The following is a 25,426-nucleotide window of genomic DNA, read 5'->3' on the forward strand; positions in this document are numbered from 1 at the left end:
CTTAACTTTGAACCCATACGTAGATACCATATTTTGTCCGCTTTCGATTTGCATGTTGGATCCCGAAAATATTATATTTTCTCCATGGGGCTGTGAAACATCTAGATTGACATGACGCAACCCATTCAGGCATCAGAGTACTCGAAGTGCCTTTTTTGGTCAAATTGACCAAAATGCCCCTAGTCAACCATGGGTTGACCTAAAGTCAAATGAGGTCAAAGTCCACCCAAAACATCATTTTTCGTGCTGATACAACAAACCCAAGCCACTTGGAGATTTTTGTCAATTTTGATAAAGTTTGACCCGATGTTGGCTCCCAAGGGCACCAGAAACCCTAATTTTGATTCGACCAACGGAATAGGTTGGGACGAATTCTATTACAAAGATTATTGAATTCCATTTCCAACAACTATTCATGGGTCAAAATCAAAGTTAAAACGATTAAGATATCTAGAAAACCGTGCAAAGCACATTAGCAAGTTTCCCGAGGCCATAACTTTTGATCCGACCATCTGATTTCCAATTTCTTTAGTGTTTTGGAAACAAGACATGCAAAACTTTCCAGGGACATGAAGATCAGCTCAATTAAAGTTGGGGAAGACCTTCAAATATGCATCCAAAATTGAACCAGAAAAAGCCAGAACTGCTGATGTTAGCAGAGGTGGCTGGTAGCCCTTGTGTGGCTGGCGGCCACTCAAGGGCTTCTGAAAGCCGAAGGGTCAGAATTCCATTATAAATGCTTCTAGACCCATCATTTTGCCAAAAAAAAAAAAAAAAAAAAAGTTTTTGGGCAGTTTTTTGGGCAATGCTTCTAGACCCATCATTTTGCCAAAAAAAAAAAAAAAAAAAAGTTTTTGGGCAGTTTTTTGGGCAAACTCTCTTTCTCTCCTCTCTAATTTCTCTCCCAAACACATCCAAACACCTTTGATTCTTCTCTTTTCTCCACAATCACAAGGTAGTGTTCTTGCACCCAATCTTCCTCTCCTTGGTTCCATATCTTTAATTTGAGGTTTAGGGGTGTGGATGTAGCTTTTTAGCTACAATCCACACCCTTTTCTTTTCATAACTTTTTCTTGTTCAATAATATGCTTTTATTGTTTTTTCAAGCACGTTCTTGCTTTCTTTTGCTTCCTAGCATGTTTTATAATTTTTCTAGCATGTTTCCTTGCTTTTTGCGATGATTTATTGCTTTTATGTTGTTGGCCTAGCCTTCTTGGGCTAGGATATGTCTAAATTCCATGCTTGTGCTTAGATCTACATGTCTAAGCTTTCTTTGTCATGCTTGTGTTTAGATCTACATGTTTATGCTTAACTCTACGTGCCTATTTTTAGATTTGTCTCTTTGGGCCTTATGTCATGCCTATGCTTAGATCTATGTGTTTATGTGCTCCATGCCATGTTTGTGTGCTTAGATCTATATTTTGGTTGCTATGTCATGTGCTTTTATAGCCCTTCTATCTCTTATCATCTCATTTTTCTTGTGCTTTGGCCATTTTGGTAGGGTGTAGATCTAGATCTTGTGGTCTAGGCCTACATCTATACACCTTGGCCTATATCAAAGGGTTTGTGCTCTATGCCTTGTGTCATGCCTATGCTTAGATCTATGTGTTTATGTGCTCCATGCCGTGTTTGTGAGCTTAGATCTATATTTTGGTTGCTATGTCATGTGCTTTTATAGCCCTTTTATCTCTTATTATCTCCTTTTTCTTGTGCTTTGGCCCCTTTGGTAGGGTGTAGATCTAGATCTTGTGGTCTAGGCCTACATCCATACAGCTTGGCCTATATCAGAGGGTTTGGATCATTTTCTTTATGTATGTCTATGTTTGCTTGCTTGCTTCTATGCTATATATCCATGTTTGCCTGTCCAGATCTAGGATTTGGCATGTTTTGTGCCCTCTATGGGCCTGTGCTTGTTGGTCTTTGGGGCCACTTGCTTGCGTGGTTACATCTATCCCTTCTAGGGCTTGTTTGGATGTTACCACTTGTGAGATACATCTCCGTGGTGTTGGTGTGCTTGATGCACACCTTTCTCCACTCCGTGCAACGTTGATATGCTTGCCTTACTTGCTTTGTGCCACCCGTTTGGCTTTCTTTGCTTCTTTGCATCTTTGCACGCTTGCCTGCATGTTCATGCATGAGTTTGTGTGTCGTCCATACTCTAATCCAATGGAACTATAGACAATCGATCGAAACCTACATTTTCCCTCCTGGGACACCTTCTTTTTCTTGATAACATGCTTGTTTGCCCTTTCATATGTCTAGCATGATTTGTTTGCCCTATTTGGCTCTTTTTTTTAGTATGTTCTTTGCATGCTCTCCCTATCTCCTTTGTCTCTTTCTTTACTTGTCTGTTAACTTGTTTCTTTTGTCTTGTCATATACATAGAGCATGGACTCTTGGAGCAAAGGTGCGACCTCCTAGGCACAAGCAAAAAGGGTAAGGACATAAACAAGAAGATGCAAGCCTACAAAGGGCAATTTTCAATAGATTAGGGGGCCTAGCCCCTCCAGAGTAGTTTACTCTCTCTCTCTCTCTCTCTCTCTCTTTAAGCCTTTTCTCTAAAGCATGTATTAGGGTTCCCCCCTCTTCTTGTACCCTTTATTTTTTCCTGCTCCTTGCTTAGGTTGTGTTCCTTGGGTATGGCAATGTTTGTTTTACATTTTAGGGATAATTACACTTTGCCCACCTGTGATTTGTCTCTAATTCTATGTGCCCATCCGTAGTTCAAATTTTGACACTTTGCCAACTAGTGATTCTGATCGTGAGTGCTCTGTAACCCACCTCAATGTTTTCCGTTACTCTAACACCAAATAAGTAAAAAACACATCCTAAAATGGATCAAAACTCACTCTCACTCCCAAAACTCACTCACTCTCACTCGGCTTGCTCACCAAACTCACTCACTCACTCCTATTCACTGGAGACAACTGTGGCAGATCTGAGCCGAGGAAGAAAGACACATATGCTCCTTTGTTCAGCTGTGGCAGATCTTACAATGGGCTTCGATCCGTGCATGCTCCTGGGTTTTGATTGTGGGTTTTGATCGTGCATGCTCCTGGGTTTTGATCATGGGCATTGAACTTGGGTTTTGATCTTGCATGCTTCTCTGTTCAGCTATTGCAGGTAGATCAAAACCCTTTTTACTTTTTAATTTTTGAATTCTAGGGTTTGAAATTGGGTTTTTAATTTTTGAAACCATGGACCTGGTAATGCTGCATCTGACCCATTGTTGAGATGAAGAGTGTTGCATTTGGGTTTTTAATTGTTGAAATGAAGAGTGCACGAGTGAGAGCTTCAAAACGAATTGGCCGTACTTGCTGTTGAGTCGTTTCTCTTCTCTCAATCTTGGCGGTTTGCTTTTTCCCAAAAAAATAACTGCCCTTCAACTGTCCAAATTTGCTCCACTTCATTCAATTCTACATTTTTGCCTTGTTTAACTACATCTCTCTCTAACATGCACCCTGTATTCTTAGTAACACAACCTTTTCTCATCTGGGTTTTTGATTACTAGCATTGGGTTGTAAGTTGCAGCAGTGAATTGGCCCAGTTTTTGTTGATTTTGGCTTTGTGGGTTTTATGATCTGTTGGTAGAAGGTGTGTTTGAGGTTATGATGTACAGAATTGAATCAAAACAAAGGCGTTTGTGAATACTATATTAGCAAAAGAAAGAACAAAAACTAAGGAGGAAGAACTTTGTTGATATTCATAGTAGCTTATTGGCTTTTTTCTTCAATTCAAATGTTATAGAGGTACTGTGGTGATTGACACTAACTACATTGACACTAATCTTATTTTAGTTAGATGTACTGTGGTAAATTTGACTGTTGTCTTTTGCAATGGTTAGGGTATTGGAACATTAAAGATATCCATCTATATCCTAAATTGTGATAGGTCATACTTGTCCAAAAAAATAATGTTTACCTAATAAAATTTAAAAGTTATTACAGAAAATTTCTGTAGCCATTGAAATTACTTTTAAGCTCCAGATATTTTAAAGTATTCATTTGCAAGTTAAATTTCATTTTTCATATCAATATATGATCATTCCATTCCCTTCTTTGATTTTGATTTCTCCCAGGACCAATACCTGATGGTCCTGATGCAGTTGTTCAAGCTGAGGACACTGAGCAAATTGAAAATGCTTTGGTTGAATCAAAAAGAGTAAAAGTATTGGTACAAACTAATGAAGGTGTTGATATACATCCAGTGGTATGATTCATTATTTCTTTAGAATAATGCTCATGATTTTATTGAAATAATTATTCAGTCAATTATTTTTTGATAAATAAAATAGTAGAGATAAAAAGCATTCAGACAATTATGAATATATTTGCATTTTCTTATTACTTTAAAATAAAGGTCTATGGCCCATCAACATTTTTAACAATGTGGTTGTAGCATGAGTAGTTGTTACTAAATTTAGATGAGTTGATTCTTGCCACTTGTAACAGATTTGTTGGTCTATAAGCTTGTAAATTTTTTTTGCTGTCTTCATCAACTGGCAATGGCTTTACAACTAGTGGTTTCTACCGTGCTGGAGATGGTCATTTATGTACCCTTGAGAATTGTGTCCTACGAATAAGTCGAAAAGCTGGTAACTATGGAAGAAGATTTCTCGATTGTAGTTAATTTAATGTAAGTAACAATTACATTGTTGTATTTGAATTGAATTAAATTATTAGTTGTGATTAATTGTGAACTGTGAAATTAATTTTATAATTGTAATGATCAGGTTGGTCCTAAATGTGGCTTCTTTCAGTGGGTGGATAATGAAACTTGTAAGAGTGACCGTGAAAGGATAAGTATGCTTGAGAATGAATTGCAGCTTGCAAATCAGAGAGAAATGACAACTAGGGAAATGGAAGAAAGATCTAATTGGAGGGAAAGAGAAACTCATGAGCTTTATGTAGAAATTAGGGAGAAACTTAAGAGGGTTAGAGAGAGTGAGAGATTGTACAGGGTGGCACTAGTTTTGTCATGGTTATTTTTCATTTTTGTAATGTTGTTGTTGTGTTTTGCCTTAGTGAACAATAATGTAAGGGTGAGGAACCTTAATCTACCATGATGCTTGGGTGGGATGTTGAAATGTTATTGGGTAATTGAAATACAAAGTCCCTGATTATTGTATCTATCTCTTGAAATGGAAAGTGTTGTTTTTGTCCAAATGTTCTTTAGTATAATTTTTTTTTTTTTACTTCATTCTGTGATTTATATATATTGGCACAAAGTGTTATGTGGAAATGTTAATAACATAATAACATGAATGGAGCGTGTTGGTTCAATACACACACCTGTGTCAATGCACACCTACCCATAAATGGAACACGTTTTACACACACATGATTTGTTGTGTGAATACATACATTTGTATAAATCCACCAAAAGCACAAGACAAGCAAAACACATAGTCCAGTGTAAATCCACCAAAAGTAAAGACAAGCACAACACAACAAAATACTTTATCCTCTGTCAGTGTACATTAACATTAATAAAAGTGAGCCACAGTCATTGTGACTTTATGTCACATGCATACAAAATTGCCAACATTGTTTTTGGCACATCCTATGACTTTACACATCTTCCAACTAAAATATAACTACTAGTCCACCACACATCATACATACACATCTTCCAACCAAAATTGCCAATATTGTTTTTGACACTTGACATACATTAAGCGTGTGAACTATAACAAAAAAAGTGGGAACTATAACAAAAAAAGTTGTTGAAATTTTAACATCTTCCATCTTCATTTACTGCTTTTGGTGCCCTTGCTAGCTGCATTCTTGCCATTTCCACCAACTGGTTGAAACTTTCCTCCTTTAAACCCCCTAGCAGCGGCACCACCACTTTCTTGACTTGGTACACCATTAGTGCTCACAGATGCACTTGGCTACATAACCAAAATCCAGCAGTTAGCAAGATGATTCAACAATAGCAAGTAAGAGGAAAAAAAAAAAAAACAAAATAAAACAAAGCAGAGGTTCCTGAGATGGTAAAGAATCCCATGTCTCTCTAGGGGTATGGAAGCTCGATTGTGAGGATGAAGAGAACCAGTTGGCCCTAGATTTAGTTAGAGGTTGAGTTGTTGCCTTAGATTTATTATTTGGTGTAGGTTGAGATGCAATTTGACCAAAAGCTCTGTATGCAGGCTGAGATCTAGTACTTGGTGGCTGAGATGCAGTTTGAGGTGTTGTAGTCTGCTTTGCTTTTGTAGATTTACTGCCTTGTGCCTACAAAGAGGGTAGTACAAGTTACATACACATGAAATACTTGAGAAAATGAATATAGTTCAAAGCATGGAAATACTTACAACTGCTGATTTAGTAAGTCTATATTTTCTCTGCCATGAAGTTTCACCAGTGATGGCTACCTTGCACCCTCTTGCAGTATGCCTTTCTTTCTTGCACTTCCCACACTTGATTGTTTTGTTCATCTTAGAAACTCTATAAGGGTTCCTTGGCTCTTCAGGATATCTTTTTTTTTGCTTTGGTGGTCTGCCAGGTGGTTTATACACATGAGAAGCAGCAGGAGCAGGTTGGTTAGTCTCAACCCACTCAACTGGCCAGGCATTGGCTATATTATCTCTTTGTAAGTTTCAGCAAATGTCTCTTTCAAGTAACAAAGATGCATATAGTCCTCCACTTTCTCTAGGTTCTTAACAAAAATAGAGATCCCATGTTTGCAAGGAAGTCCTATCAAATCCCAAATCCTATAGCTGCATGCTTTCTTAGCCAAGTCAACCACATGTCTCTCACGGCCATTATCAACCTCATACATGAAGCTGCATGCTGGAGTAGCACTGAAAGGTATAGATTCATGTTTTAACTTCTCTAATTTGTCTTGAATATTAGGACAAACCTTTCCAGTGTATTTTGCTATACCTTTCATCTTTTTGTATTGTTTGGTCATGAGCCTAACTCTGATCCACTCCAACATTGCTAAAATTGGTTATCCCTAGCTTCTATGATCATGGCATTAAAAGACTCACTCAAGTTATTAGCTAAACAGTCACACAAAACTCTACTACTAAAGTGAGACTTAAACCATTGTGCAGGGTTGATGTCAGCAAGATACTCCCATGCCTTGACATCCAAATCCTTCATTTCTTGCATTATTCTCTCAAACTCCCTGATTGTTGTGGCTCCAGCACATCTCCACAGTGCATCCTTCAACTCCAAGCCCTTATGATCCACTTTGAAATTATTATAGATATGCTTCACACAATACCTATGCTCACAAGTTGGGAATAGCATCTCAATTGTAGGTATAAGGCCCTAATTCATATACAAAACGGATCAAGTAAATATGTTAGTTAAACATGTTAAAATGAACTAAAGCATGTATTATTGAACATGTATTATGTGGGTTAAATATGTTAGTAAAATTGTAGGTCATACCTTTTGTCTATCAGTGATGAAGACCATATTAAGTTGCTTTAGATTCCCAATGTCATCTAAAAATTGCTGCAGAAACTATACCCGTGAATCTTTGTTCTCTTGCTCAACAACAGCAAATGCAACTGGGAAAATATTATCATTTGTATCTCTAGCTATGGCAGAAAGTATTTGCCCCCCAAATCTCCCTTTTAGGTGGCACCCATCTAAACCAATGATTGGTCTACAACCTCCTAAAAACCCAAGTTTTTGTGCATTATACCTGATATACATTCTCTTAAATTTGGGTTGTGCATTTTCATCTTCCATTTCAGTTTGCAAAATAATCCTACTTCCTTTATCATTCAATCTTATCACATCTGCATAATCCCTAAGCTTCCCATATTGCAGCTGTTTATCTCCAGTAATCAAGTCAGTAGCTTTCCTTTTTGCCCTATACACTTGACTGTAACTTATGTCAATTTCAAGTGCTTGCTTCACATGATGTTGAACACCAGCCACTTTCCAATTGGTGTTTTTGTCAAACTCCTGCATAAACTTCTTTGCAACATAACTTGAAGTCACTTGGCTGTGTTTGAAGGATCAAGGGCAGGTGCACTCTAGATTGAATGTTTTTATTTGGAATGTCAACTCCCCAGGTAGTTGAGATGCATAACACCTCCATCCACATTCATTTATGCAATAAACTGATATCTTCTTCTTCTCATTCAGCTTGAACTTGATATCTACTGGCTTCTTTATAGCATATTCCCTCATTGCCTCCCTAAATACCTTAGAGTTTGGAAACTTCATTCCTTTCTTTAACTCTGGTTTTCTCATGTCAGTTTGGACATTAAACTCAGGTTCTTTTGTAGCAGTTGGTGCTGGCTGATCATCATCAGACCCTACTAGATTTTCCATGTCATCTTCAAGAGGTGGGTCAATCCATTCACCCTCTTCAAGAGGTGGGTCATTGTCAGCTGCAGTAGTCCTATGTGGGGCTGCATACACATGTAGATCCTTATGTGTAGATGGCCCATCATCTACATTTTCAAATAAATCATCATCAAAATTTGGCCCCTTAAACCCTTCCTTTAATCAATCAAAATCTTGTCCACCACCTCCTTCAGCATCCACATTACCTCTCTCATGCATCTCATACACATCATCATCATTCTGACCCACCTTATGCACATCATCATCATTTGCTACTTCCTCATTACCAAATGGTTGTTCAACTACAATAGTATTATCTTATCTATAGGCCATGTAGCATGAATCTCACACATATAAACTACATCATAATCTCCATTTATAAGCCTTAATCCTTGCTCTAAATTACCTCTAGGAATAAGATAATGAAATCTACTTGTACTAATTGCCCCCACATCATAACAAATATCTTGTATTTCAAAATAACTAAGTCTATCTGGGTCAACATTATCAACAAAAGAAGTACTATCTCCTAAATATACCAAATTTGGGTTCCACACAAACTGGCCACCATGATGAATCTCAAAATTGAATGTCAAGTCAGCGATCTGCATATAAAACATAGCAGAATAAAGTATGAGATGGGCTTGCATGTGGAAAAGTGTCCTGTGGTCCACACAAAGCACAACATAGAATAAGACAATATTAAGATCCATAGCATGATTTTGGAAGGGGGATATGGTAATTGAGAAGGATATGATAACACAAAAAATGATATGATAATTAAAGACATGACAGGTAGCATGATTTTGGATAGGATAATATGATGGAGAATATACGTGGCCAACCCTAAATTAATCTATTGAGATCCATAGCCAATCCCAAAATTTTGGGATTAAGGTTTTGTTATTGCTATTGTTTTATAGTTATGCATGTGTTTTGATCTTCAGTTCCAAATATTTGGTTTTACAAATGGAAGACTTCACATTGCTATTACCATTGAACATTCACAAAGGGATGATTAGCACTTGTAAGTTATTGATGCATATCTAAAGCCCAAGTGCCACTTGGTAGATTCTGATGCTGTGCATAGGTAAAAACATTAGTTCTGTTGTTTGTTGGGACTAATGCTTGTTGCTGCATATGTGAGAGTGTTGAGATATGTAATATGTTTGGACTTTTTTTCCCCCTTTTCGTTCTTCGTGTAACTTATAGATGATTTGTTATACACAATCTTTCATTTCTTTCTTCTACTCCAGTCATGTCTTAAACTCTAACGAACTCAACCAGTCAACCCCCTGCCCAAATCTAAAAGCTGAACAAAAGCTGTAAGTTTGTGGCTTTTGATCATTTTACAGATATGGGATTGCAACATGTATCTATATGAAAGGATCAATTAGGTAAAATTCTTTAAAAGAGCCCAGTCTTTCTGATTTTATTAGAATATTGGAAATAATGATAAGTACAACCAACCAAACCACTAGAACCAGACACTAATTCTATCATGTTGTCCAAAACGGACTCAACCAGTAACATTCTAATTAATCTGAAAATCAGAACCAATGATCAATTTGGTGACAAAAGCAGTAAATCAAACTCATTTCAACTATTCTAATTCTACATAAATATATACAAATAACATTCCACAAAAACAATTAAACATTCAAGGTAGCCATATTATCTAAAATCCTTTAAAACACATACCAAAATAAAAAAACCACACACACACACATATTTTAGAATCTTCAACTCAAAGCTTACAAAGCATACATATAAAAATGAGGAGCAACTGTTAAAAAAAAATTGAATTTTTGCTCAGAAATTTCTTCAACTCAGAAATTTCTCCGACTCTGTAAAAAAAAAAAAATTGGGTTTTTGCTTAACAAATTCCATGGTTAAGTAAGAACCAAACTTGGAAGAAAGAATTTTAAAACCCAATTTTAAAACCCACTTTGGAAGAAGGAATTTTAAAACCCAATTTAGAACCCTAGATTTCAAAGATTAAAAAGCAAAATCCTGATTTACCTACAACGGCTGAACAGAGGAGCAATAATCCTGATCTTCCTTGGCTCGGTTTGCTTGCATGATCAAATCCCAGTTACCTCAAGTGAAGCGAAGCGCATTGCACGATGGGAGTGAGTGAGTCTTCCTGCCTGAATTGAATAGAGGAGCTATCTTCCTTGACTTGGTTTGCATGCACAATGGGAGTGAGTGAGTGAGTGATTTTTGGGAGTGAGAGCATGTGATTTTTGGTGAGCAAGCCGGATGGGGAGTGAGTGATTTTTGGGAGTGAGAGTGTCTTGATTTGGATGGGAGTGAGTTTTTACATATTTCTATATTAGAGTAACGGTGAGGGAGAGGTGGGTACACGGCACATAAACGGTGACAATCACAGATGGGCAAAGTGTCAAAATTTGAACCACGAGTGAGCACATAGAATTAGAGGCAAACCACAGGTGGGCAAAGTATAATTATCCCTACATTTTATGTATCTTGTTGGGCCATACCCTTGGAATGTTGACAATGTCTGTTTTACTTTCTTGCTCTGTGTGATAGCATTATGCATGATGTATGTATATATATATATGCTTGTGTGTGTGTAGGTGATTGTGCACTTTGTATGACGGACTCTCATGTCTACGTGAGCAACCCTTTCTAGTTATGAGTGCTCTTGACCTTGTGGCATAACTATGTGCTCAAGGCGATTGTTGTAGATTCATATTCATGTCATACTATGTGCATAGTCACTGCGGTGTGACTGTTTCAATCCATGTCATCAAGTGACGTCGGTTTTCCCATGTATGCAACATGTATCAATGTGCTTAATGCTTTGAGGGGCTTCAGCTCGTCCTAGCATACGAATGTTGGCATGCACCATATATACTGGCATGAAACCTTATTGGTGTGCCATAGCGCACCAAACAAGAAACTCAACCAAATTTTTGCTGTGAAAATAAGGCATCCCTATTGTCGTAATCTCATGTCGAAAACTTGGTGATAATAGTGTTTTGTGTGCTATGATGCATATGAGGCGAAGCACTGCCAGATTTTTGCCATGAAAATGAGGCGAAATGCTGCTGAATTTTCGCGGTGGAGATTTGGTAACAATTCTAAACTCACTTAGAAAGCATTGATTGAGACCACACCCTTTCCGAACATAAAACTTAAAGCCCAATTCGCTTAAAGCCTTGAAAGCTAATGCCAATAGCTCCTTTTCAATTGCCAATGTCCTTAAATTATGATTTTACTAAAGCAAAGGACTGTCTATGGTTAGGCATTGTAGGGTGCCCCACCTTTTCCACACGTAACCAGACTTCCGAACTCAAGAATCAAGATTTTTTTTTTATCCATCCATATTAGATTAGGAAAAATGCCATTTTTCTTAACCTAGGATTGATAATAAAATCAAATATAGTCAGGTGACCAACCACACCTTAGAAAAACCCAATGATTGGTGGTGACTTCATTTACCTTTGGTAATTTCTTTAAAATTGATTCAGATTCTAGTCACACACTCGAGGTACGACACACCTCCATATTCTTGCACCGAGAAGTGCGTGAGCATCGCTGCGATGGGTGGTCGAGCAACTGCGAGGCGTCGACAAACTGGTGACTTCACTATGGATACTTAGAGAGTTTAGCCTTTAGAGCTTTTGATAAGATCCTAATCTTTGGACATTGGCTTTCAAAAACATTGAAATTGGCTTTAGCCTCCAGGGCTTTCCTTTTGAAAAATGCTTTTACTATATCCTAGTAAACTATTTTCAAAACTCAAAAAATATTTTTTAAAATGTTTTTCAAATGGTTTTCCAAAAACCGACTTTGAGGTATTTTCCTATGTGTGAAGCTTTACTGCTTTCCTAAAGCATACTTTATAGCTTTTTTCACATGTGCGAACCTAGGGTAGTTGATTTAATTTCTACTGCTTTATCTGTTTATATATCTGTTGTGCTTGGAAAGTCTTTCTCCTTTCATTTCAAAATGCAAGACATCGCTCCTCATATTGGGTTAAACCTGGACTCAACATTAAAGGTGAATGCTAGATGTGCATACCCTAGATAGTTACTGGATGCCGAATTGTAGGCTTTTTCCTGGGTCCTTGTATGGATAGGATTATGTTGAAAAGGCCCCCTTGATCTGCTTTATCCCATAACTTCTATGAAGGGAATGATTAGATGATAGAGGTCCCCCTTAAGAATAGGACCAACTTACTAGTTAAGCCCTATCTCATATAGTTGGCCTAGACTACATCAAACTTGTGAGGACTACGAAGAGCCAAATTCAAGTGAACATCCCAGCCTAGGGTAGGATATCCTTCATAGGATTGTCTTCAAAATGAGTCAAGGGGAATGTGTCCATTTTTCGTCTACAGGATTGTCCTTTTTGCTTGCATCAAAGAGTTGTTCTCTACTCCAAGTTCTATCCATCCTATTTACATAGCATTTGTGATCAAACCCCTAGGGAAAAGTAACCCTGTTGCTTGCACATTAGATCATACCTAATCCCTAAGGGTTTCCAACCTTACAAAGGCATGCATGCATACACTAATGGCTCCATCATGTAAATGTGTACAGATAAAATTTATGGCAAGTAGCTGGAACTCCGCGCCAAGGAGGACGTTGCCAGGAATCCAACTTCTTCCCCGTGAAGACCAAGCTATCAAGAATGAAGCTCTTCATTGTAATTTGAATTTCCCTGTATTCAAAAAGGCCCATTGTTGGAGCCACTGCCTATAGCCCATGATCTGGGGGCACTGTAAAAAGCCAAATTTTGTAAACGCATTGCTTTCTATGTAATTAAAAGAGAAGGGTCCATCTTGCAATTTCGAGCATGATATGAAAGTTTCAGTTACTTGCCAAGCTTATGCATTAATCCGCATCACTGTAGAAACTCATCATGATAAATACCTGATTAAAGGTTCGAGCCAATGTTTCAAAAATGATAGGTGCATTTTAAATGAGCAAGAACATAAACTAACTTTGTGTTTGTTTTGTGTTTCCACATTGTCAAATTTTCAAATATACCCCATTTCTTTCCCATCCTGTTCTTTTCTTTTTCAAGGATTATAAAGAGGAAAGATTGCTCAAAGGAAACAGTCTAAGTTACCATCGCACCGTGATCCTATCATCACTAGGTCTTGTGCTAAAGAGATGTCTACTAGTAGTCTTTCCCCATTGAGGAAAACACTCATGAGATTGCTCTCTTGAAAGAGCAGATGGCAGAAATGATGTGCATGATGCAACAACTAGTTATAGGAGGGAATTGAGATTCATCCGGTCCCACTCTAGGGGCTCTGTGCCCTAATCTGAAAATGAGACACGGCCACCACTAGATCCAAATCAAGGCCAAACCATACCATCATTTACCCCGCAAGGGAATAACCAGGAAGTAGATCCTTCTAAGAAAAAGACCTCAGAGTTTGGTTATAGTCAGGTAAAAAGTCAAGTGGAGACCTTGATTGAGAAAATCTGTATCATAGAGGGCTCCGACGCCTGAGGAAGTTTTGATCTAGACAGTCTGACTAATTTCCCTTAGGTCATTATGCCTCCCAAGTTTAAGGCACCTGAGTTTGTCAAGGATGATGGCACTAGAGAACCCTGCACCCATCCGCACATGTTTTGTAGGAAGATGGATCCTTATGGAGACAATCATCCTTTGCTTTGCCTGTGGACACAAGAGGGGAGTCACCACCTAGTTTTTGCAATGGGTTAGGAACCATGAATATAGCGTTCTTTTGAGGAAGGACCATTGATCTTACTACTAGAGATATGGTTCGGAGTTTAGGTACGTACTTAGGAAGGTGTTAGGCACCCAAGAATGCCTAACCCTAAGGTTGGCCTCTCATCATTGTGTCTTACATCTTAACCGCGATAAAATCATGTTCAATACATGTATTCTAACTCACACACACACTAGCATACACCTAAGCATACAACATGACATCATCATCCTAAAACGCATACATATCCATCCATAAAGCATAAGAAACCAAGCCACACATATACAACCCTAACATTCATCTAGCATGTGAAAACCCTACCATGTTATACATCTAAACATGCTTCATCATCATACTCTAACATCTCACCACCTCATCCTAACATTCATCTAGCATGACATCACATCATATGGCATCACATCATATTCAAGACAGCAACAATTATAATCAACTCAAGGCAGAAGCATAAGCATAAGGAAATATCCAAGTAACATGTGATTTATCCAAACATTCACATTCATCTCTAACACCAAACTAGATCATATCACAAATGCATGAACATTTCTAATGCATGACTTACCTTTTACTTACCTTGCAGCAACTCAGCACCTATGGCATTTATGTGTGAGCATATGAATGAATGTTCATGTCATCAAAACAAGGAAAATACTTAAAAAACCCTAACATGTGATAGCAAACCAAGCAATTGAACATGTGAAACAGAGACATTGAAAGCATAAAAGCGTGAAAAAAAGAAGCTAAATAGATAAACACATGAAAGTAGAAGCAAAACAAAAGAAAAACAAAAATTAGGGATTCTAGGCAGCGGCTTGCGCACACAAGAACAAGCCTGCGTACGCAAAGCAAGATTATGCGTACACAAGTTCTTACCCAGAAACCCTAAAAACACAAAAAACATGGCAGAACCTCAAAACTGGAATTCTAACAACCTAATACGCATTTTAAACATACAAACATATAAACCTAAACATGTTAAAGCATATTAAAACAAGAAAACAAAACAAATAGAAAGATTTAAAGGCAAAAAATGAAAGAAAGGAAAAAGAAATGTTTAGACTAGATACCTCAAAGAAGAGCTTTCCAAGCTTGATTTTTGACCATTCTCCTTAGTCAAATCTATTCACAAACGAATAAGAGAGTAATTAGTAATGTTAAACTAAAAGGATTGGGGCTAGAAAATGTCCTAATCAAACAAAATTGACTTGATGGTGTTTTGTGAAAAACTCCCTTTTGATTCACTATTTTCTAGTGAATCTTGTATTTTTCCCATGAGATTTCTGTGCGTTTGAAAATATATCATGTAAGGCTTTTTATAGTGGAAAAAATGGGGTTTGGAACAACTCCCAAACAATGTGGGATTTATTCCAAACTTCAGCCATTATTGCAAAAAACTTGCATTTTTTATGTCTCTAAAACCTTAACTGCGTATGCAGGAGTGTGCCTGCATATGCATGCTTTGGCCCACGTATGTAGGCTGCTGCCCATGTACGTGGGCCGAGGGCCACTTTGGTAATTTTATTTTCAAAAATAGATTTTTTTCTCATTTAAAAAGTTATATTTTCCATTTTGACACTCCTCAAGTCAATTTGATATTTGATTGGGCTTTAAACTGGTCTTGGACCTTAAAGTTTGGGTATCATTAGGGAACATGAGCCCGAGTAGTAAAGGGTACAAAATGTGGTGTCTACAGATGCCTCTCTTTTGATTCGTGAACTTTATTGATAGAATCAAAAGAATAAGAGACAAAACATTTTGTTTCGACGTACGACTCGGACCCAACCCACGCACACGACACACATTGCGCATACATGGAGCGTGGTGTAACTCTAAAGAGTTGCATGGGATTTGTATGTCCGAAGTCTCACCTTTGTTGCTCAGGAAATGAGTAATGACAGGTTCGCTATCCCAGAACCTATTTTGCCACTTGCAAGCAAATGACGAATGACTCAATATCCTAGAGTCACTTAGAAAGAAAAAGAAAACAAACAAGGGTTCTCTTTGAGCTAACCCAACAAACAACAAATGGATACAGTCTCTATGGTGTCCATCCGGGGCTCTTGCCTTAAACTTCTTCGGGCGACTTACTCCTTTTATCTTCTTCACTTCTTTCTCTACCTTTTCTGGTAAGGCTCTTGCCTTGGGTTGACCTTGGTCTCTTCTTGTATCTCTATCTCTACCTTCTTCTACCATGCCTGCACGTTCAATTCTCAGAGGATATGTGCACAAGTACTCTTGATTGTTAGATCCACTAGGGGTGGCAAAAACTCACTGAGGAGTAGGTATGTATGGGGATGAATCTTTTGCCTTGTTCATGACTTACTTGGGGATGAGAAACTCGTTGAAGAGTAGTGTAGCTTTGTAGATGTGTGATCCACTGGGGAAGAATCTTCTGCTTCCTTCATGGTCTGCTGAGGACTTTTAAGGAAGAATCTTTTGCTTCTCATTAGGGATACTTTAGGTGTACTTGATCCACTAGGGAAGAGTCTTCTGCTTCTTCACTAGGGATTGTTTAAATATGCTTGGGTCCATCAGGGAAGAATCTTTAGCCTCTCCTATAAGGATGATGTTCTAGATATGCTCGATTCAATAGGGAAGAATCTTCTACCTCTTTACCGGGGATAGTGTTTTTAAATTTATGTGATCTGCTGGAAATGATTTTGGGATGTACATGCTTCATTGGGGGAAGAGTCTTCTGCTTCCTTTACTACTTACTTGGGATCCTTGGTGACTTTTTTTTATTTTTTTTTATTTTTTATTTTTTATTTTGTATTGTTTATGACTAAACTACACGTAGTTTAGCCATTAGGTGCGTTCCTACCTCTTCATTTTCCCAACAGTTACCAATCGTTTCCTTTTCTTCTTCATTCTTTTCATCTCCTTCATATCTTCACAACTCTTCAACTTCCCCTCTTTTCTCTACAAAAACTTCCCTCTTCTCTCTTTTCCTTACATCATCTGATTCTCCCATTCTCTCTAAACTCCCTTATTCTCTCATTTTCTCTTTAGACTCCTTTCATCTCCTTTAATGGCATCCAAGGCCAAGAAGACTTCATACATACTTTCCTCTGATGCAATTTTCCTCACCTGTTGGAATGGAGTAGTGAGATTGATAGAGCCTCCTTCATTGACATACCGGTCAAAGAATCACACCCCTATGACTAAATCTATAAGTTTTTCAAACTTTTCTCATTTTCAAGTTTCTCTTTGATCTTTTGTTTTGGTGTGTTTTTGGCCATGTAAATGCTTGGGTTTTGTTATAAGATGGGTTTAGATGAAAACCTGACACATTAGGAGGGGTAGGAACATGTTTAGGATTGATTTTGGATGATATATGTTTGAAAATGTTGAAGGACACTTCCTGTCTGTGCTTTTGCATGCGTGGGCTCGAGCTTGCATACATAGCTCTGTTCTTGAGGCTCTGAGTTTTGGCTTGCATACGCGGGGTCCTATCTACATACGTGGGCCTTGACTTGCGTATAGGAGACACCTGGCAGAGCCCTCACTTTGTCCATTTTCACTTCTTTTTCCACTGTTCACTTCTATATGCAATCCTAACACCACTTTTTGTCATTTTACAGCTGAATATCACCACATCCTTCTTTTTATCTTTATGCTCGTATCAAAAACATCATTTTTCATCATTTTCACTTGAATTGAGAATCTAATGTTATCTTTTTCTTTTAGAGTCCTCGTCCCTTTATGTTGGTAAGGGAAGCACCAATAAGGTGGTGGAGTGGTACAACCTCTTTGTTCCTGAAACCAAGGCTTACATCAGGGAAGTGAGCTTTGAGCCTATCCTTAGCCTTTTGCCAGAAAGGCCTGCAAGCGCTACTTTGGTGCAATGCCTCATCGAGAGGTGGTGGGATACTACTCATACCTTCCATATTGCTGAACGAGAGATAATGGTGGCTCCTTATGACTTCTATCGCATGACTGGCCTAAGCTTCGAAGTGGCCATCATTAATTTAGACAGCATGTCGGGCATCCATCTGGGTCTTGACATGTTGGGGAGGAAGTACTCCACTGAAACCATCTGCTACTATGACTTGGTGTTGGATTACATGCTCCTCCCACAAAGGACTATGGAGGAGCACGTCTGGATGGCTAGGGCTTTTCTTCTCCATTTGTTAGGAGCTTATCTCTTCACCAATAGTGTGCAAATGATGTCCTTAAGGTGGTTAACCCTCTTTCACGACTTTGCAGATGCATGAAGGGCCAATTGGGGGCAGGCATGTCTTGCCTATCTTTACTCTACCCTCGATACTCTTAGCCGGGGCATGTTGTGGCAACTTGTGGGGCCTTGGAAGCTCCTTGAAGTTAGTTTTCTTTCCATTTCTTGTATTTTCATTTGTAGCTTGTAATCTTGCAACTGTATCATCTTACAAATTGTCATCTTGCAAACTATACAATTTTGTATCTAACCTGTGGCTTGTGCTTCCTTTTGTAGCGGTGGATTGTTAGGTATGGCCTCATAACTCCTGGAACCAATCTAAATTTGAGGGAATTCCCTCGAGTGAGGAACCACCTTGCTAGGTTAACTTTAGATGAGGTAAGTTTAAGAGTTCCGGTTTTCATGCTTCTTTACGCATTTCCCTTTGGATACTCTTCTTCTAACCTTGTATCATTATAGGTTAATTGGACTCTATGGGCTGGCCAGCCCCTTCCTGCTTCTCCTTATTTGGAAGCTGTTATCATCATTGCTTTGGAGATTACTCGGCCCTTTGAAGGAGCAGGCTTGAGGGCAATCTACTTGGTGGAGCGAGTGCAGTGTCAATTGGTGGGTAGAGATGACCCACAGATTCCAATGGATTCTTTGGGGTTCATGTTTGCACCACATTCCATGACCGATGCTGAGTATAACTTATGGGGGAGTGGTGTTCCCAACACCAGGCAGCTCCTCGATGGATTGGACTATGAGGAATTCAACATCACCCACCCCATGCCTTCCCTTCCTATATGCTTAATCTCTTCTTCTTCTTTTCCTCTTCGTTAACATTGTTGTGAAAATGTTATAAATATAGCATTTCTTTTTTCTCTAATCCAAACTCGCCATTTTGGATCAATAAAAGACAAAAATTATACTAAACCAAACTTCAATAAAAGACATAAACCACACTAAACCAAACTTACTGTAGAAAAGCTATCAATCTTTTTGTATAGTTAGTAGATAGAAGTAGATATTTAAAAATAATAAATAAAAAATTATTTATAATGAAATTCAGATTAAAATTTAAAGGGACCAACAAAAAATAATAATTCAATTTTTCATTGAATTGTTCAATCAATCTGTATCCGGGCCACGAATTTCACTTTTGAATTGGTTAATTCAATTCCATCTCTATCTCTCTTTCCCTTCTAGATTGGGCTTAAAAAACCAGAGTTTTCTTCTTAACCCAAACTTCTTAACAATTTAAAAAAAAAAAAAAATCATTCACACATTGTTGAATTGTACCTGTTAACTCAAACAATTATAGGAGTTGGGTAAGTTAATCATCAACTTATATGTATTTATATACTAGGTACTATTATCAGTGGCCGAGCCAAGAATTTAGGTCAGGGGGGGGGGGGGGGCAATATTAAAAGACAAGATTGGAAGTAAAAAATTAATTGATATTAATAACAAAATAAGTAAACAACTATATGATAACGTAATTGTTATACAGAATCTAACATAAAATGTAAACTTTAATTTATTTTTTCACATCTAGCTTATTTTACTCAATTGCCCTTAGCGATTTTTTATATTTTGAAACCGCTGAATGATTTCTTCACACTCAATAGTCTTAAATATATATTTCTCAATATATGTGACTAAGCAATCATTCATCACTGATCTCCTATTCGACTGTGTAATTGATTTTTAATTATATTCATTACTGAAAAAGCTCTTTCAACAGTAGCTATTGCAACTGGTAAGATCAATGCCAAAGTCACTAATGAGTAAACCAATGGATATGAAACATTCTTTTTCATTTCTACCATCTTTTTAGCAAGCTATCCAATTCTTTTAACTGCTGAAAACTCTTCAGTGGACTGCATGTCATGGATGTATGTCTCAAGTTGGCTATCTAAGAAAGAAACTTGACATATAAAAAAATTCTACAGGTGGTTTTGTCTAGTCCATCAAGTTTACTAAGTGGGATCCATTAATTTTATATATAGAACTGTACTAGGAGTAGAAGTCTACTACTACTAAAAAAGTTGGAAAGGTAACGTGAATTCACATAATTGGGATTTTTTTTTTTTTTTGTCTTTTGTGTTGAGGGGGGGGGGGGGTCAAAACATTTGAAAGTTCAGGGGGGGCAGGTGCCCCTCTCACCCCCCCTCCCTCTGCCCCTGACTATTATTAATCTGATATGCTTGAAATTAATTTTTACCAAAATGGTGATTCTGAGTTGGGTTTGAATGAGATCTTATTTTTTGAAGTCCTTATGTATTGCACAACGGGCTTGAAGGTTGATGCACGAGTGTACTGGTGTAGTTTCAGTTTTACAAATAGTTATAATGCTGAGACTACCCACTAAGTCACCTTAATGGCTCCATGAGAAAGTAAATTCTTCTTTGAGAGTCATATACTATCAAATACTATAATCAATATTATATTTTTATGTAAATGTAAGGCGTGGGATTTGTTGGATGTATTGTTATAATAAAGGGTATCTAAAAGAAGAGAATTTGTGTTTTGGTTAATGAGGCATACATGTAAAAGAAGAATATGGCCATGAGCTTTTAATTTCAAAGTAGATCACAACCATAAACATAAACATTATGTGGCAAAATCTAATTTCAAAGTATAAGACAAATATAGATGATGATGCTGAAAATATCACCAATGAGTCACACGATGTTTGCACACTCGAAATGACACCTGCACAACAAAAAAGAAGAAGACCTTACAAAGAGCATCGGTGTGGTGCCGGCCAAATACCCTCCGAAGGTCAAGTTAGAACTTGTTACAACTCTAGAGTGCTAGTGAGTGGTTAATTATGCGTACCTTGATTTGTGAGGGTATTGGGGCTTTTATAGTAGCAGAGAGTTGACCTCTCTTTCTTGGAGTAGAAGTCTTTTCCTTATAAGAGTCCTTATGAGCGTAGATTATGGAATCCTTTCCTTGTAGGACACTAACACTCCGCCTGGGATACAAGTCATTTCCTTATATACTTATGCCTGGTGGTCAAGCCAAGTTTTAATAGGGTCGTCACCTTTAGGACCATCAGCTCACCTTATTTCCTTTAGCTATATTGGCGTCAGCTTCTTAAAGGCATCAGCCTTAAAATCCAGCTATTCACTAACTGTCCCGTCAGCTTAAGCTGTAGGATCTATTATATGAGCAAAGCTAGTAGGTTGAACCTAAAGTCTTCCATGCCATAATTTTACCTATCAGTTGCCCCCTACTCCATATCTGCGTCAGTTTAAACTGTCGGGCTATGGAGTTATATTATTTTGTTGCTAGCTTTCACTTTGGCCAGTAGAGAGAAAATAACTCAAAGGTGTCTCCTCGAGCAGCCATTTATTAAATGCTTGGACACGTGGCACACTCTGATTAGCTCCGCTTCTATACGAAGGCGTCGCTTCGTCTTCTATGCTTTTTTACTTTTATATATAGTCCACCTCTCCTCCTCATTTCCCTATTTCATCTTCAGTGATTCCTAGAGAGAAGATCCGTCACCCTTCTTCCGTTACTCCTCCTTCATCATTGCCTACGTTTCTATCGTCGCTTCTTCAACTGTCACCTGTTTTGAGAAACCCATAAGTTCCTTTTCTTTCTTTGTACATACTTTATTTCGATTGATTCCTCTAAAGCAAGGTCGTCATCCTAGGTGCTTAGAATACATCTGTAACTTGTAAGTAGTCAGATGTCAAGTGATGCGTCGAGTGATCAGTCGTCGGTCTGCGATGGAGTGGGGTACGACGAGGTATTTGGTTCAAGTTGTGAGTCCGGGAGCTTTTCCTGGTCATCAGAGAGGGAGACGTTAGCCCAAACTCCTAACGAGGAGGTAGGAAGTCACAGAGACAAGGTCAGGAGGAGGTAATAGGTGAGGAGGGTGAAATTGAGGTGGAAGAAGAGGGGGATAGTGACAGGGATGAAGGTGACGAGGAATCCTATGAGGGGGCTTCAGGAAGTCCTAGAGGTAATCGTCCCTTCATCCTTCCTGAAGAATGGGCCATCAACAAATTTTTTCCAAAAATGACTGATAAAATTTTCAAAGAGTTGCGCGTCCGTTTCCAAATCCCAGACCATATTCCTATCCGTCTCCCCAGGGAAGGTGAAAAATGCTATACGGGGAGAACCGCAGATGTTGGAATGTATGATGCCATGTTTGCTGTGGGGCTCAGACTGCCTTTGACGGCCTTACACCGTCAGCTGACAGATTTTCTTGGGTTGTCTATTAGCCAGATTGCTCCAAATTCGTGGAGGATCTTTATAGGTGTTGAGATATTATGGGGTCGTCTAAGCGGAGGACACTGTCAGCTTTCCTTAGATGAATTCTTTTATTACTATAGACCTCGGCACCTTTCTTCTTCCAAGGGGATGTACCATTTTGCCGTCAGGGAGAAGGATTTGAGATTAGTGTCCGAGATGCCAGATTCTAATAGATCCTGGAAGAGTAGGTTCTTTTTTGTTAAAGGGACAGACTGGGTGTGTCGCTAGGAAGAATGGGAGACTATGCCTCACGATTATTTTGATAATACCTAGGCTTTTATCAAGGATTCAAGTTTTAGTCGTCAGCTTTTGTCCCTGTTAGTTTTTACATGCAATTACTTATCTATCTTTTGAAGTATTTTAACGTTGTCAACTTGCTTTTCTTTTTCAGCTAACACTCGTCGCTTAATAACCAAAGAGCAGGAAGATTTTATCTGTCGAGTTCTAGAGATTCCCTTAGAGGAGTGATCGTGTCGAGATTTAATTACTCTTGACGCTTTTCGTGCATATTGCGGGGGTCTTGAATCGACGCCTGAAGCTCTCAAGTTAGAAGAATTTTCTCGCCATCGTGAGTAGCTTGATCATATGGTCTCATCATTTCAGCTTTTTTACCATCAGTTCTTCTCATGTGTTTGTTTTGCAGAGATGGAGGCAGCTAAGCAACGGATAAGGGCTGCCGCTGCCTGTCAGAAAGAGGAGAAGAGGGCAAAGGGGGAGGTGACATCATCATCGACCCCCAAAACCGTCACTAAGGGTTCGTCGAAAAGGAAACCTGATGGGGACAACAACCATCCTTTTAAAAATGTGGCCGTTACTTCTAAGGATGAGCCCCCAGAGAGGTCAACCCCCAAGTTAGGCCTCGGAGCAGGAAAGGGGGTGATGACTTCTTCCAGTCCAATCCTAGAGGGGCCCCGTTGCCTGTTGACACACAAGGATTTTGCCGTCGAAGCAGTAGAATCGCTTATAAAGTTGACGGACATAGATCCTTATGCACTGTTGGGGATGGAGGAGCTAGGGGTGTCAGCTTTGTTTGACCTCACACGGGTAAGCCGTTTCCCCTAATTGGCTTTTCTCTTATCTCCTTCCTGTTTAATGACTGACGGTTATATCCTTTTCTAGGCCTTGGTTCTCGTAAAGGCGCTTCAAGACCGGTGCGTGGTCAAGGAGGGTGTCGTCACTTGCGTTAGTAAACATAATGCTAATATGCTAAATCAGCAGGCTCAGTACAAGGAGGCCATGCGTCTATTGAATGTTGAGCTGAAAGTGACGAAACAGAAGTTAGAGGAGGCAGGTCATCAGCAGGAGAAATTAGAACAAGAGCTGACGGCCTTTCGTAAGGAGGTAGAGACGGCTGGGGCTGACGTGGTCCAGGAGTTCAAGGAGTCAGATTCCTATATCAATTCCTACGGCGGATACTACAGTGTTGGGTTCGATGACTGCCTAAAGCAAGTTGCGTCGGCCTTCCTTGAATTGGATTTATCCGAGATAACAATAGATGGGCTCTCCCACCAGCGACGCCTGTTAATGACACCGTCATTGTTAAGGGTGACGCCTTTGCGGATCCTCCTCAAGATGATGGTGTTGTTCTAGCCCAGCCCGCTACGAACCATCCTGTCACTACTACCAATCCTTCTGTAGAGGATCTAGATGCAGACAACCCTCTTGTTCAGAAAAAGTAAAGAATGCTTTAAGTGACGCTCCTCCTTCCTAGCCGTAGTTTCATCTCTTGTAACAGTTGTATTATTTTATTTTATTTTATTTTATTTTTCTTCTGCAAACAATATTTTTAAGTGCCCCCTTGGTTTTTGGGGCTTCTATTTGCACCCAGTTTATTTTTGCTTATAATACCCGTCGCTTTTAAACATGTATGTATGGCCATTTGTTTATGCGCTTCTTTTTCTTGCTAAGGCTATCTCCCAACCGTAGGTTGGGCTTGTCAGCCTATTTATAGGTTATGTTTTTAAAGGTACTGAATGACGATTACAGACCCATCTAGTTCAATAACGCCGTTAGTTAAATGGAATCGTTGGCTTAATTAAGCCGTCAGTTTTGACAATTTTACGAGCAGACGGTCATTTTTGTGAGCCCGTTACTTTTAATGACTTTGTCTATTTTATTAGGCGAGATTCGCCTATTTTATGGATCAATAGAATTGTCTTTTTCCCAGACTTTTAGTCTGTTGCAACATATTGCCTTAGGTTAAGGTCGTCCACTTTATGGACTTGCCAAGTTTTGATAATTTATTACTTTTTGAGATGAGGTCATTTTATGTAGGACCGTCAGCTTTATAGTCTCGTCCGTACTGTGGATTTGACCACTTTGCGTCTTTTGTTAGACCGTTTAGCTTTACGACCTTGTTTACTTGGTGGATTTGGGCAACATGTCAGTCTTTTATAAGACCGTCAGCTTCATTTTATGGACTCAGCTAACTCGCCAGTCTTTTATTAAGCTGTTAGATATTTTAGTCTTTTATTAGACTGTCAGTTTTATGGCTTCGTTTATTCTATGGACTTGGCCAATTCGTCAGTCTTTTATTAGACCGTCAGTTACATAGCTTCATCCATCTTATGGACTTGGCTAATTCGTCAGTCTTTTATTAGACCGTCAGTTATGTAGTTTTGTCAATCTTGTGGACTTTGGCCAATTCGTCAGCCTTTTATTAGACCGTCAGTTATGTAGTTTTGTCCATCTTGTGGACTTTGGCCAATTCGTCAGTCTTTTATTAGACTGTCGGTTACATAGCTTCATCCATCTTGTGGACTTGGACTTGTAAATAGAAACTTCAATAATTCTGAATAAACTCCTCTTATTGCCATGCATTTATATAAAAAGTAGTTCAAAAAATGAAATCCTGCCCTTTGAGCTTATTGTAGCAAAAACCAAAGTAAAAAACCTGCCCTTTGGGCTTCTTGTAGCAAAAACTAAAGTAAATGATAAATCTGAGGAGTATAA

This window comes from Quercus suber, unplaced genomic scaffold (genome assembly GCF_002906115.3).
Source record: "Quercus suber isolate HL8 unplaced genomic scaffold, Cork oak 2.0 scaffold_371, whole genome shotgun sequence".
Classification (NCBI taxonomy): Eukaryota; Viridiplantae; Streptophyta; class Magnoliopsida; order Fagales; family Fagaceae; genus Quercus; species Quercus suber.